This window comes from Phyllostomus discolor, chromosome 12 (assembly GCF_004126475.2).
Source record: "Phyllostomus discolor isolate MPI-MPIP mPhyDis1 chromosome 12, mPhyDis1.pri.v3, whole genome shotgun sequence".
NCBI classification, from domain to species: Eukaryota; Metazoa; Chordata; class Mammalia; order Chiroptera; family Phyllostomidae; genus Phyllostomus; species Phyllostomus discolor.
The window spans coordinates 26795986-26809340 of NC_040914.2; positions in this window are offsets into that span (position 1 = coordinate 26795986).

A 13355-nucleotide genomic window follows, 5' to 3' on the forward strand; every position below is an offset into this window, starting at 1 on the left:
GTATAAGTAATGTTTTCAAAGAACAAGTCACATAAAATCCCTTCACTTATAAAACTCCTGATGGATCATCCTCACATCATGATTTAAGATTCAGATTCTGATCCTCTTCTCCAGGACCAACTGTTTGCCTTAGAAATCCCATTCCTGAAAATCTTGGCTGAACTCTATGGACAAATTCTCCCATGGAAAACAGCTAAACATGCCATGTGTAATAAAAAAACCAACTTCTTAAAAGCAACAGAGCATTGAGGAGATACAAATGACCATGCCCCAGAAGAAGGGAAAGGCCCAGCTTGGCCTCCACAGAGGGCAGCGCCCTGAGTGAGGAGTGGGGAAAGGTGTGCAAGTTCATTGCCCAGAGCCCAGACATGCAGCCCAGCAATGTCAGCCCTGTGCTGAGCTCTTCACTTTCCTCCCCATCTGCCTTTTCTTTTATACATGTCAACAAAGCTTTCTAAATTAATTATGTGTGTAGAGATAATATGCCATTCATATAATGAATGCATACTCACTATAAAAATTATAAAATGTTATGTTACAAATAACAAATTATGAATAAAAGTTACAAATAACAAATATTACTAAACTGAAGGGGTTCATTCATCTGTGCAAATTAAAGCCCAATCAAACACAAACAACAGTTTGCAGCAAAGAAAGTAAAGGTTAGGGGTACTTCTGGCCAAGATGGAGGCATAGGTAGACACACTGTGCCTCCTCACACAACCAAAGGAAGGACAACAACAAATTTAAAAACAAAAACCAACCAGAAATGAAAGAAAATTGAACCATATGGAAGTTTGACAACCAAACAGTTAAAGAAGAAACATTCATCCAGACATGTAGGAGGGATGGGCACAGGCAGCAGGGCAGAGAGGACAGAGGCAGGGAGTGGCTGGCAAACCCAGCAAGGTGGTGGCTGACAGAGAGGGCAGTCCCACATTTGTGTACAGATAAACCAAGAGGAACAACTGGGGAGAGAAACAGACCACACAGCCCAGGGTTCCAGCATGGGGAAAATAAAGCCTCAAAAACTCTAACTAAAAAGACCTGTGGGGTTGAAGCAGCAGTGGGAGAAACTCCCAGTCTCACAGGAGAGTTCCTTGGAGAGACCCACAGAGTCCTAGGATGTATAGAAACCCACCCACCTGGGAATCAGCACCAGAAGTGTCCAATTTGATTGTGGGTAACTTGGGAAGTGACTGAAAATTGGCAGAGACTGGAGCAAGTGGCATTGCTCCCTCTCAGACCCTTCCCCCACATAGAGCTTCACAACCCAGCATTGTGGTTTGCTCCGCCCTGGTAAACACCTAAGGCTCTGTCCCTTACTATGTAACAGGTGCACCGAGACAAAAGAAAATGGCCCCAGTGGAAGAACACATCAAAGCTCCAGAAAACATACAACTAAACAATGAAGAGATAGCCAACCTATCAGATGCACAGTTCAAAACACTGGTAATCAGGATACTCACAGAATTGGTTGAATATGGTTGCAAATTAGAGGAGAAAATGAAGGTTATGCTAAGTGAAATAAAGGGAAATGTACAGGGAACCAACAGTGACAGGAAGGAAACTGGGACTCGAATCAATGGTGTGGACCAAAAGGAAGAAAGAAATATTCAACCAGAAAAGAATGAAGAAACAAGAATTCAAAAAAATGAGGAGAGGCTTAGGAACCTCCAGGACATCTTTAAACATTCCAACATCCAAATCATAGGGGTGCCAGAAGGAGAAAAGGAAGACCAAGAAAGTGAAAACTTATTTGAAAAAATAATGAAGGAGAATTCCTCAATCTGGTGAAAGAAAGAGTTCCAGGAAGTCCAAGAAACTCAGAGAGTCCCAAAAAAGTTGGGCCCAAGGAGGAACACACCAAGGCACATCATAGTTACCTTAACCAAGATTAAAGATAAGAAGAGAATCTTAAAAGGAGCAAGAGAAAAGGAGGCAGTCACCTACAAAGGAGTTCCCATAAGACTATCAGCTGATTTCTCAAAAGAAATCTTACAGGCAAGAAGGGGCTGGAAAGAAGTATTCCAAGTCATGAAAGGCCAGGACCTCTTGGATAAGATTACTCTATCCAGCAAAGCTCTCATTTAGAAGGGAAGGGCAGATAAAGTGCTTCCCAGATAAGGTCAAGTTAAAGGAGTTCATCATCACCAAGCCCTTCTTATATGAAATGTTAAAGGGACTTATCTAAGAAAAAAAAGATCAAAAACATGTACAGTAGAACAAAAACAAGTAGAACAGGAAGACAACCACAGAAATGGAGATCACATGGAGATTATCAGCAGGGAGTGGGAGGAGGAGAGTGGGGGAAAGGGAACAGAGAATAAGTAGCATAGATGGTAGGTAGAAAATAGACAGGGGGAGGTTAAGAATAGTATGGGAAATGTAGAAGCCAAAGAACTTATATGTATGACCCATGGACGTGAACTAAAGGGGAGAATGCAGGTGGGAGGGGGTGTGCAGGGCAGAGGGAAATAAAGTGAGGGGGTGGGACAACTGTAATAGATTGATCAATAAAATATATTTGAAAGAAAAGAATATGGGAAGCCCTACTGGTGTGGCTCAGTGGACTGAGTGCTGGCCTGTAAAGAATTTGGGGGACTATTAGGTTTGCTTTTGGCTTATATATAGCCTTTTGGGGGACAAGGGAAGTGCTGGGTCTTGTGAGAAAGGAGGACGCTGAGCATAGGTGCTCTGAGGCCCCCCAAGGTTGGAATATTGTAAATGAAGACCCGGTCCCTCCAGCATTAATTATTGGGTCACTCACCAAGGCACCATGTGAAAAGCCCCTGTCTGCTCAGTTACAGGACAACGATCAACACCAGGAAATTGACATTAGTACAACACTATTAACCAAACTACAGACCTTATTCTAATTTCACCAGTTAATTTTTCTTCATAATTGTGTTCTTCTCCCTCTGTGCTGTGACTTTACCCTCACCCCTTCTGCCTCCCTCGCTCTGGGCCGCTGGTGTGTGCACTGCTTCCCAGCTCTGCTCAGCAGCTTCCTTTCCCAGGGCTCTCTGCTGTGGGGCCCTTCCAGCTCCACCCAGACTTCCTCTCCTTCCTCAGCCTCCTCCTGTCTCTCAGGTAAAAATATGATAATTACGTTCTGCATTGTCACAGGGGAGCAGGGGGTTGGGGAACTGTGTGCAAAAGGTAAAGGGACTGAGAAGTACAGATTGGCAGTCACAAACAGTCATGGGAGTGAAGTCCAGCATAGGGAATATAGTCAACACGTGTGGTGTCTGTTGGATATTGGAAATATCGGGGGAAATACTTTGTAAAGTATATGATTGTCCAACCAATATGCTGTACACCTGAAACCAATACAAAATAATATTGTCAACTGTAATTGAAAAAAATTAAAAATAAAAAAGGGAGTAAATGTTTAGCCCTGGCTGATGTGGCTCTGTTGGTTCGAGCACCGTCCCATAACCAAAAGGTTGTAAGTAGATTCCTGGAGAAACCACACACCTAAGTTGTGCATATGATCCTCAGTCCGGGTGCCTATGGAAGGAAATCAGTTGATGTTTCTCTCTCACATCAATGTTTTCCTATCTTCCTTCCTTTTTCTCTGTAAGCAATAAAAAAATAACATGTTCAGGTGAGTATGAAAAAGAAAGGAAAAGGAAATAAAAAGTAAATAGATGTTTATTTAAGGAAGTGGCACCAAACCCAGAGTCACAGGTGAGTTGTAACTCTGAGGCCTGGCTCCCCAGTGGCTTCTAGGGGATGGTTGTATGGGGGACTGAGGGACTTAGGGTCGAGGTCTCCAGTGATTGGTCAGCACTAGGGTAGGGGGTGGTTGGTCATTGCATCTGGTCCAATGTCAGCCATGGCATCGTTCTGTCAGGTTTCAGACATTCATTCTACTGCTCTCCCCAGAGTCTAAATGTTCATGAGTATGTATTTGAACACATCAGATTTCCAACCACTTTCATCTCTGCAGACACCTGTTCACAGCCCTTGGTCCTGCCACAGAGGGACTGGGTCCTGGCACACCTGGAGCTGGGAAGACACCCTGGGAGTCCTGTACCTCATCTTGGGCAGCCCTGGCCTCTCCTGTTCTGGCTCCCCTGTCACCTCGATCCCTCATGTTCCTCTTTGTTGGTTTACTTCCTCATTTTTCTCACTTTGTCTGGTAGTATTTTCAAAGAGAGAATGTGAAAAGTTAACTATGAAAACTCTAAATACATGCAGAAACTGTAGGCTATCCTAGCCCTTATTCACGTCATGACTTGATACAGAACTCTTTTGGAAATATTTTGTCTCCAGAAATCAGAAGGCATTGCAATAACATCTTCTAGTCTCCAGGCCCGTATTTGCTGCCTCTTGAAGTTTTCATAGTCTTGCCCACCCTCTTTCTGAACTCATACCACAATGTGTCCTGATGTGGGTCTGTTTTTATCTGCTATAGTGAAAATTTGATTAGGCCGTTCAAAATGTAAATTTTTACCTGCAAACTTTGAAAACTATTCTTAGAAAATGTTAAAATCATTTCCTCCTCATCATAAATTCACTTTTATATTTCCATACTATCTTTCAACTCTCTTTATTAACTTCTTGGAATCTCATGATTGGCAGACTAATAGGTCTTTTCTCCAGCTCACACACATTTTTCATTTTGTATGACTCAGTAGGAGAACAATTTGAATCTTTCAGCTCACGTACTGATTATACATTTCTATGAAATTTTTAATTTACAAGAGATCTTTCCTGCTCTATGATTGTGTATAATTGTTCTCTTTCAGAGGCCTTTTTATGCCTTTCAGAGAAGATGGAGACCTGTGGAAGGGCACCCATAGGTCTCCTGGTCATCTGCTTCTGTGATATCAGGAACCTTTCCCTCACAGCACTGGGTCATGATTACATTTCTCTGTGTGACTTTCTGCTAATGGCCCATCTCACCCATGACACTGCCAGAGTCACAGAGCCAGGGTCCTACTCTGGCTCTGCATTCTGTCTCCAGACTCTAACTAATCCTGACACAGTAGAGGCCTTGAAATCCATGCTGGATGGCGAACTTGACTGTGGTCTGGATGGCTAAGGTACACTGCCCCTTGATGTCCTCCTGAGCTCTGAACCAGGCAGCCTGCTATCACAGAACATTCTGTAACATTGCAAAAGTCCACTTGCATGGCATGCAGAGTCATAGCAAGGCAGCATAGTAAGCTAGGAAAAGTCCTAGGCAAGAAGAATGGGGAAAATGAGGCAAGAAAATTAGGCAAAGCCAAATGGTCTGAAAAAATTACAGCCCATTCATGAAACATAAGACCTTATCTCCCCTAACCAAGGACACTAGAGAACAAATGGTTTGTACCACTCCACCTAAACCAGAGACTACATAGTTTAAATCACCCTGGTCAGGGGAGGTACACAAGAGAGACCCAGTTCACATCATTTGTACCAGATGAACCCACGGACAGAAGTCAGGGGATAACATAACAACCAAAAAAAAAAAAATTAGAGCCAGACACACCTAAGAAAGAAGTAAAACAGTGGAGCTGACCAGAGGATAATCCCTAACCCCCCCCCCCCCATGTGCCCATTTTCATGCATCGGCGTATTAAAAACACCCCTGGAAAGCTGATAAATATTCTACTGAAACCCTCTCCTAAGATTCTCACCCAGAGAAGAGAGATAAAAGCCCTCCAGGCAGAAACCTGGAGCAGCTTGTTCTAGAGCTCACCCACACCCCCATGTCAGACATGAACTTCTTTCTGTCCTTGTGATTATCAGCCAGGGGAGCAGAGGGCAGTGGCAGTGGCAGCTTGTCTCAGGCTTATCCCCCATCCTGACTTTAAGGTTCCTTTTCCCCTGACTCTCCAGTGAGCTGACAGCTTCCCCTCCTATGCTCACTTCTGTCTCTGGGAGTTTTACTTCCCAGTGAGCTTATTGAAGCCTGGTTTTGACTCACTGCTTTCTTGTAACATTCCCAAGAACCAGAGCAGCCCTGTCTAGGCTGTCTCGAGTGACTTCTTCTGTCCTAAGTCCTTCCTTAGTGTCACTGTCCCAACTTTAATAAACATGCTTTCAAAATCCCCTGGACTCGGGCTGTGAAATCTTATCCAGAAGAAGTCAAGCACCCACACACTTCACACCACAGTCTGGCCTGAGGCAGAACTGCTCAGGCCTAGGCCCATCCAGTACCAACAGCTGCCAAGGGGCCTAGTGAAAGTGAGTCATCAAGGCTCCTAGAGAAAAATCCCTGCATTCACCACAGCCCCACCACCAGGAACCTCTCTGAGTCTCCTTTCCTCTGTGCCCCACAAGGATCCCAGATCAAGTGCCTAATGGATTTACACTTGACCTTCTATGTAGATCCCATGGTGTTACTGGCTGAGACACGTTAAGCAATCCTCTGTCCATACTTACCATCATTCTATTGATTGGAATATTTAGAGACACTCCATCCTTTTGCTTTTACAAAAACCACAACAGAAGAAACATCTCTGAATATATACTTTTTGAAGTATATGTGACTAACTTCTTAGGACAAATTCCTAAAGGAGAAATTTCTGTGTCAAAATATAAGCACATTTAAATTGCTGAAACCTTTTACAAAAGCATCCTTCAGGAATTTTGTCCTGGTTTTCAATCCCTTCAACCTTTAGAACAGAATGTGTTCCCCACCCTCGGGCTGAAACGCTCATCATGTTCCTTCATCTTTGCCAAACAGAGAGACAGTTGGACACACGTGGTCTCACAGAACATCAGCATCAGACAAGGACATCCCAAGAACACAGCGACGTGAGGCAGACCAACGCCACCCTGCATGTTGTCTCTGCACAGACAGAAACCAGGCAGGTGTGGCTCACACACCACCAAGCAGCTCTCGGGCCCCTGGAAACAGAAGTAAAGGCAGTGTCTTTCCTATCACTCCTCACCCTCGCTCCTGTCTGCTCCCTCCTGAGGATATTTCCTGAGATGCCCAATCACAGACTTGCCCCCACGTCCTCATGACACCAATCTAGAGGGGCCCCTGCACCCACAGATCCTCCTGAGATCGCTATCCAGAGCCCACATCTGCAGCGCATCCTATCTCACCCTGTCCCTCAAAGGTGGCCACGACCCAGGGGTGCACTTCTCCTCGCAACAGCAGCAAGGCACACAGCCCACTGTCTGCCCCAGGCCCTCCTCTGGGTCTTTGGCAGAAGAACACTGACATGCGTTACCTTCCTCTGCCAACATTTTAATGTGTCTGCCTTTGGTTATGGGTGTGAGTGTGTATCTCTGGAGTGCTTGGTTGACACAGAAGAGTAAAATGTTCTCCGTCATGGTTTTTTTCCTTTGGGTCTTGCTATGAAAAATTTTCATTCCACAGTTGTAAAAAACCAGATATTTTCATCTAGAGGAGAAGCATCCAAGGGTGAAGGGAAACAGAATTATTTGAATTCTGGAGGAAATATTGGGAGGAGCAATCTGTAAGAAATTCTAAGGTAGAATTCCAATGTTTACCTCTTCTCTCTTACAATTTTATGAGTATGTACGAGGCCTGCATGTATTTGATATATGCTGTGTTCAATAAATATTTTCTCTTCAAGTAAAGACATGTGTGCCCATTTATGCTCACCAGGTTCACAAAAACGACACCAAGGGTCCCAAAGTGATGTGCACAAGGACCAACTCCAGTGAGGAGTTTTTTCATCATTTACAACCTTAAGGCATTTCATCACGTTTTGGTTAATGTCTGCACACTCTAGTTGTTAACTACATAAGAAGTGCGATTTCTTGAACAAGCTCTATCCTGAGGGTATATCTAAGACTCTCACAGAAGAGAGGAAGACCCATTATTCCATACAAAGATAATTCTAATGTAAATTCTTCTATGACTCATACGGTGTCTTTGGGGGTGTGGGCACAGCCTACAAACTAAGTACTTTCTAGACAGGCACCATCTGATATGGCAGCTGCATGACATGTATGGCTTTTAAATTAAAAATACATAAAAGTAAAAGTTCAACTGCTCCACGCACAGGTCGCACTTCAAATGCTCAACAACCACCTGCACTGTGGCTGCCATGTTAAACATGCAGACACAAAACAATCCCTTGTTCCAGAACATTCTATTGGACAGAATTGCTCTTCAGGTTGTCTGGGCCTCCAGTCACAGCACTAGACCCATGAAAAGTGAAAGCAACAACATCATCTCTCTGACAGATGACACCAGGTTTCTGTTGGGATGTGAATTCATATTAAGCTTGTGTATAATGAACACAACCAAGTTCCTGTGGGTCTGGTGCCTTCGGGCACAGACTATTCCCAGTTCCAAAAAAAGAATGGACCCTGGGACACCCAATTGCAACAGCAGGCATTCTTCACCACCACCCACTCACAGACTAGAAAACAAAACCAGTGTCAATTTAGAATGACATGGTAGAAGAATTAAAAATTATCATTACTAAATCAGCATCTCTATATCGACATTTAAAAAATATCTTGGCTTCCAGTTGAGATGGCTGTGTAGGTAAATGCAGTATTCTCATCACCCCATGACCACATGAAAATTACAGCTACACTACAAACACCCATCATTCAGAACTGCCTAAAATCTAGCTGAACAGACGTCCTGCAACTACAAAATTAAAGAAGCCCCACTGAGGCTGGTAGGAGGGGTGAGGATGCTGAACAGACTGGTCCCACAACCATGTGAGGTAGATAGAAATTTGGAGAGATATCTCTACTATAGAGGTTCTGCCTGAGGAGGGTGGTATCCCAGCCTGACACTAAGACCCCCAGACTTTGGTTCTAGCACCAGGAAGACAGGTCTCCACAACTTGGGTTGTAGAAACTAGCAGGGACCCAGGCTAGTGATGCAAAGTGCTTCTGGAGTCCCAGACATTCCTTTGAAAGGGCCAGTGCATGGACTTACTCAGACACATTCCTCTGAACTCCCACCCTGAGACAGCAACTCAAAAGGCATGAGAGACATATAGAAAGGAACTGAATTGTCTGGCATCAGGGCAAGACCTGGGAGGGGGGCGGCTTTCTCTCAGACAGAAGTGCTGGCAGAGATCATATGGTGCACACTGAGAAGCCCTCCCCCTACACAGCTTCCAGGTGTGCACCATATCTGAGTCTCTACCTACCTAGTTAGCACTTTTCCATCCATGCTGGTTGAAGCCCTGCTTCACTCACCTTGCAGGCCCACTCAAGTCCTTTCCAGTGACTTTCCATGCAAACAACCTGTCTTGGCTTAAGCTGTGGACTTTCCTTAAATAGCTCAAACAAGCCTCATCTGGCAGAGACATACCTCATTTCTACTGCTAAGTGATCCCAGACCCAGGACTAGGGGAAGTTGGCCTTGGTTTGCAGCTTGGCCTCTCCCAGGCACCTCCAAGCCCAGCACAAGAAGCAGCCATGTGCAAATTGCTTTGTAGCTCATGCCAGGTGATTCTGCATAGAACACAGGTGGTGACTGAAATTGGCCTGCACAGTCCAAGAGGCCCCATAGTCAGCACACCTGTGGATAGCTTCTGCCCACAACAAAGCACCACCCCACCACCCCCACAGCAGCACACTCACGGGGCAGACTCAGCGGGCACCAGAGCCTCCACAGTGGCTGCAGCCAGTCCTCACAGCTGGTCAGCCTAGGGATAAATCCCTTCCATTGCCAAGAGCAATCCTGACTCAACTACAACAGCAGAGTGCACATGGCCCACAAGGGGGGCACACAAGAGTACCCAGGTTGGGACTTCAGGGAAACTGCACCACTGGGCCCTACATGACACCCACTACACAGGGACACTCTACCAGGACAGGAGACATAGCAGCTCTACCTAACACATAGAAACAATCACAGGAAGGCCACCAAAATGAGGACACACCAAAATGAAAGAGCACAACAAGACTTCAGAAAAAGAAGTAAACAAAATGTAAACCAGCCATCTAATAGATGCAGAGTTCAAAACACATTATAAAAATGCTCAATGAGCTAAGGAGACAAGTAGAAGAACTTAGTGTGAATGTCAACAAAGGTATAAGAAACATAAAAATGTAGAAATAAAACATAAAGAAAACAGTCGTAAATTAAGGACACAATAACTCAAATGAAGATACATTACAGGGAATCAACAGTGGAGTAGATGAAGCACAGGATCAAATCAGAGATTGGGAAGATAAAAAAGCAGAAAACAACCAATCAGAACAGCAGGGTGGGGAAAGAGTCCTAAAAAATGAGGATAGTATAAGGAATATCAGGGACAACTTCTAGTGTACCAACATTTGCATCTTAGGGATGCCAGAAAGAGAAAACAGAGAGCAAGGAATTGAAACCCTATTTAAAAAATATAATTGTGGAAAATGTCCCTAACCTGGTGCTGGTAGTAGATATAAAAGTCCAGAAAGTGCAGAGTACAAACCTGATGAACCCAAAAAGGCCCACACACAAGACACATCATAATTAAAATGCCAAAGATTAAAGAAAAAGAGAGCATTTTAAAAGCATCAAGATAAAAGCAGTTAGTTACCTACTAGGGAGCTCCCATAAGACTGTCAGCTGATTTCTCAAGATGAACTCTTCAGGTCAAAGGAGATTGGCAAGTCTCATTTTTTAAATTTCTTTTGGCAAGTAATATTCAAAGTGATGAAAAGCAAGGATCCACGCCAAGATTACTCCACCCAGCAAAATATCATTGAGAATCAAAATTCAGACAAAGACCTTCCCATACAAGAAAAAGCTAAAGGAGTTTATCACCACCAAACTGTATTACAGGAAATGTTAAAGGGTAAGAAAAAAGAAATAATATGAAAAATAAAAGGATAATAAATGCATATCTATCAAAAATACTTTAAATGAAAATGAATTAATTGCTCCAATCAAAAGACATGTGGTAGCTGAGTAGACAAGAGAACAAGACCCTCACACATGTTGTCTACAAGAGACTCAATACACATCCAAAGACACACCAACTGAATGTAAAGAGATGACAAAAGATATTTCATGAAAATGGAAACAAATAAACAAAAAGAGCTGTGGTAAAACTACTTACCCTAGACAAAATAGACTTTAGAACAAAGGCTACATGACAAGAGAAAAAGAAGGACCCAGTCATTGCATTTCTGGGTGCTTATCTGAAGAAACCTAAAACACTAAACAAAAGAGACAAGATACATCCATCCGTTCATTGCAGCATTATTTACAAAAGTCAGATAGGGAAGCAACCTATCCCTATCTGTGTCCATCAACAGATGGTGAGATAAAGAAGTGGTGCACATGCACAGCAAAATCTGACTCAGCCACACACACAAAGAGAATGAAATCTCGCCATTGGCAGCACCATGGTGGAGGGTATGGTGCCAAGTGAAATACATCAGGCAGACAAAGACAAATGCCAGATGATTGTGCTTATACACGGAACCTAAAAAATAAAGTCATCAAGCAAGACAGAAACAGACTCATAGATACAGGGAAGAGAGTGATAGTTGTCAGATGGGAAAGGGGTTGGGGGACTGGGTGAAAAACATGAAGGGAGTAAGAAGGACACACTGGTCGTTACAGAATAGTCACCAGGAAGTAAAGTGCAGCACAGGAAATACAGTCATTAATATTGTAATAATTACAAATGGTGTCAGCTAGGTACTGGATTTATGGGGGGGATCACCTTGTAAGTTATATACATGTCTAATCACAGAGTTACACACCAGAAACTAATATAATATTGTAGACCAACTGTAATTAAAAAATAAAAAAATATTTTTAGAAAAGATAAATACATCTTGAATTCATTTACAAATGGATTAATTTCTGAACTGTCCTTAATGAAAATGGAAAATGAAAATGTAAAATGTCTCCTATGATGACCAGGAAAGTGCATAAACACACTTCTGCTACATTCATCCCCAAGTGTCATGAGCCCAGGAAAGTGACCTGTGAGGGCTGGGCCAGCCTCTTCATGGAACAGCAAGTTCACTGAAGAGAATGAGAGACACAGAACCTGTGATGACTGAAGTGTGGTGAACTGGTGAGCACTCTCTCAAATGAAACTGAGCTTCTCCCTCAAGGAGAGTCAGCAGGCAGTTGACACCTGACAGCACTTGTTGTCTGGATGGAATGGAAGCTCTCCAGGGAAAACCAGGGTTCTGGCAAATGTGTGTCTCCCCATGGCAGCCAGACAGCTTCCCAGAGCTGACAACCATTTTCAGAGGGATCTGCGGTAATGTTAACAAATGTGATTTTTGATGATGTGTCATTAAATACATCAACACTGGGAGCTCTCTATCACTTAGTGAAACGATGCATTACTTTCAGATATCCTGCATCAGTACAAGAGCCACTCAAGCAATGTACCAGAGTAGGAAATACTCAATGTTGGTGTTTCAGGTTCCACTTTGCAAAGAGATTTTGAGGAACTACCACTTGTGAGGCTTTAGTGTATGATCCAAGATTAATATCCACACAAACACAGTTTTAAGAATGTTCCTCCTATGTATTTGTGTGAGGCTGTATATATTTTCATATACTGCAACAACAAAAAAAAACAACTTAAATGTAGAAGCAAATATGAAAATCCAGTGGACTTCTAATGATACAGACAAGAACTGAGACTTGCAAAAATGTAAAATCTGAGCAGATCCACTCTCCTCACTGCCTTCTTAATTTGGGAAATAATTAATTATTCTTTTTTTATTTTATTTTAATCATTGTTCAAATACAGTTTTCTCCTTTTTACTCCCAATCCAGTCCCCCCTCCCACCCCTCCCCACTTCCCTCCCATTACCACCCTCCCATTAGTTTATGACCATGTGTCCTTTAAGTTTGTTCCCGTGAACCCTTCCCACTGTCCCCTGAAATTCCCTCTACTCTCTTCTGTGGGCACTGTCAGCCTGATCTCTATTTCAGTGTCTTTGGTTATATTTTGCTTGTTTCTTTGTTTTGTTGTTTAGGTTCCTGTTAAAGGTGATGTCATATGGTATTTGTCTTTCACTGCCTGGCTTGTTTCCCTTAGCATAATGTTTTCCAGCTCCATCCAAGCTGTTGCACAGGGTAGGAGCTCCTTCTTTCTTTCTGCTGCATAGAATTCCATTGTGTAAATGGACCATAGTTTTTGGATCCATTCATTTACTGATGGGCATCTTGGTTGCTTCCAGCATCTAGCTATTGTAAATTGTGCTGCTATGAACATTGGGATGCATAGGTTCTTTTGAATTGGTGTTTTAGTATTCTTAGGATAGAGTCCCAGCAGTGGAATTGCAGGGTCAAAAGGCAGATCCATTTTTAGTTTTCTTAGGAAGTTCCATACTGCTTTCCATAGTGGTTGTACCAGTCTGCAGTCCCACCAACAGTGCACTAGGGATCCCTTTTCTCCACAACCTCTCCAACACTTGTTGTTTGTTGCTTTGTTTATGAT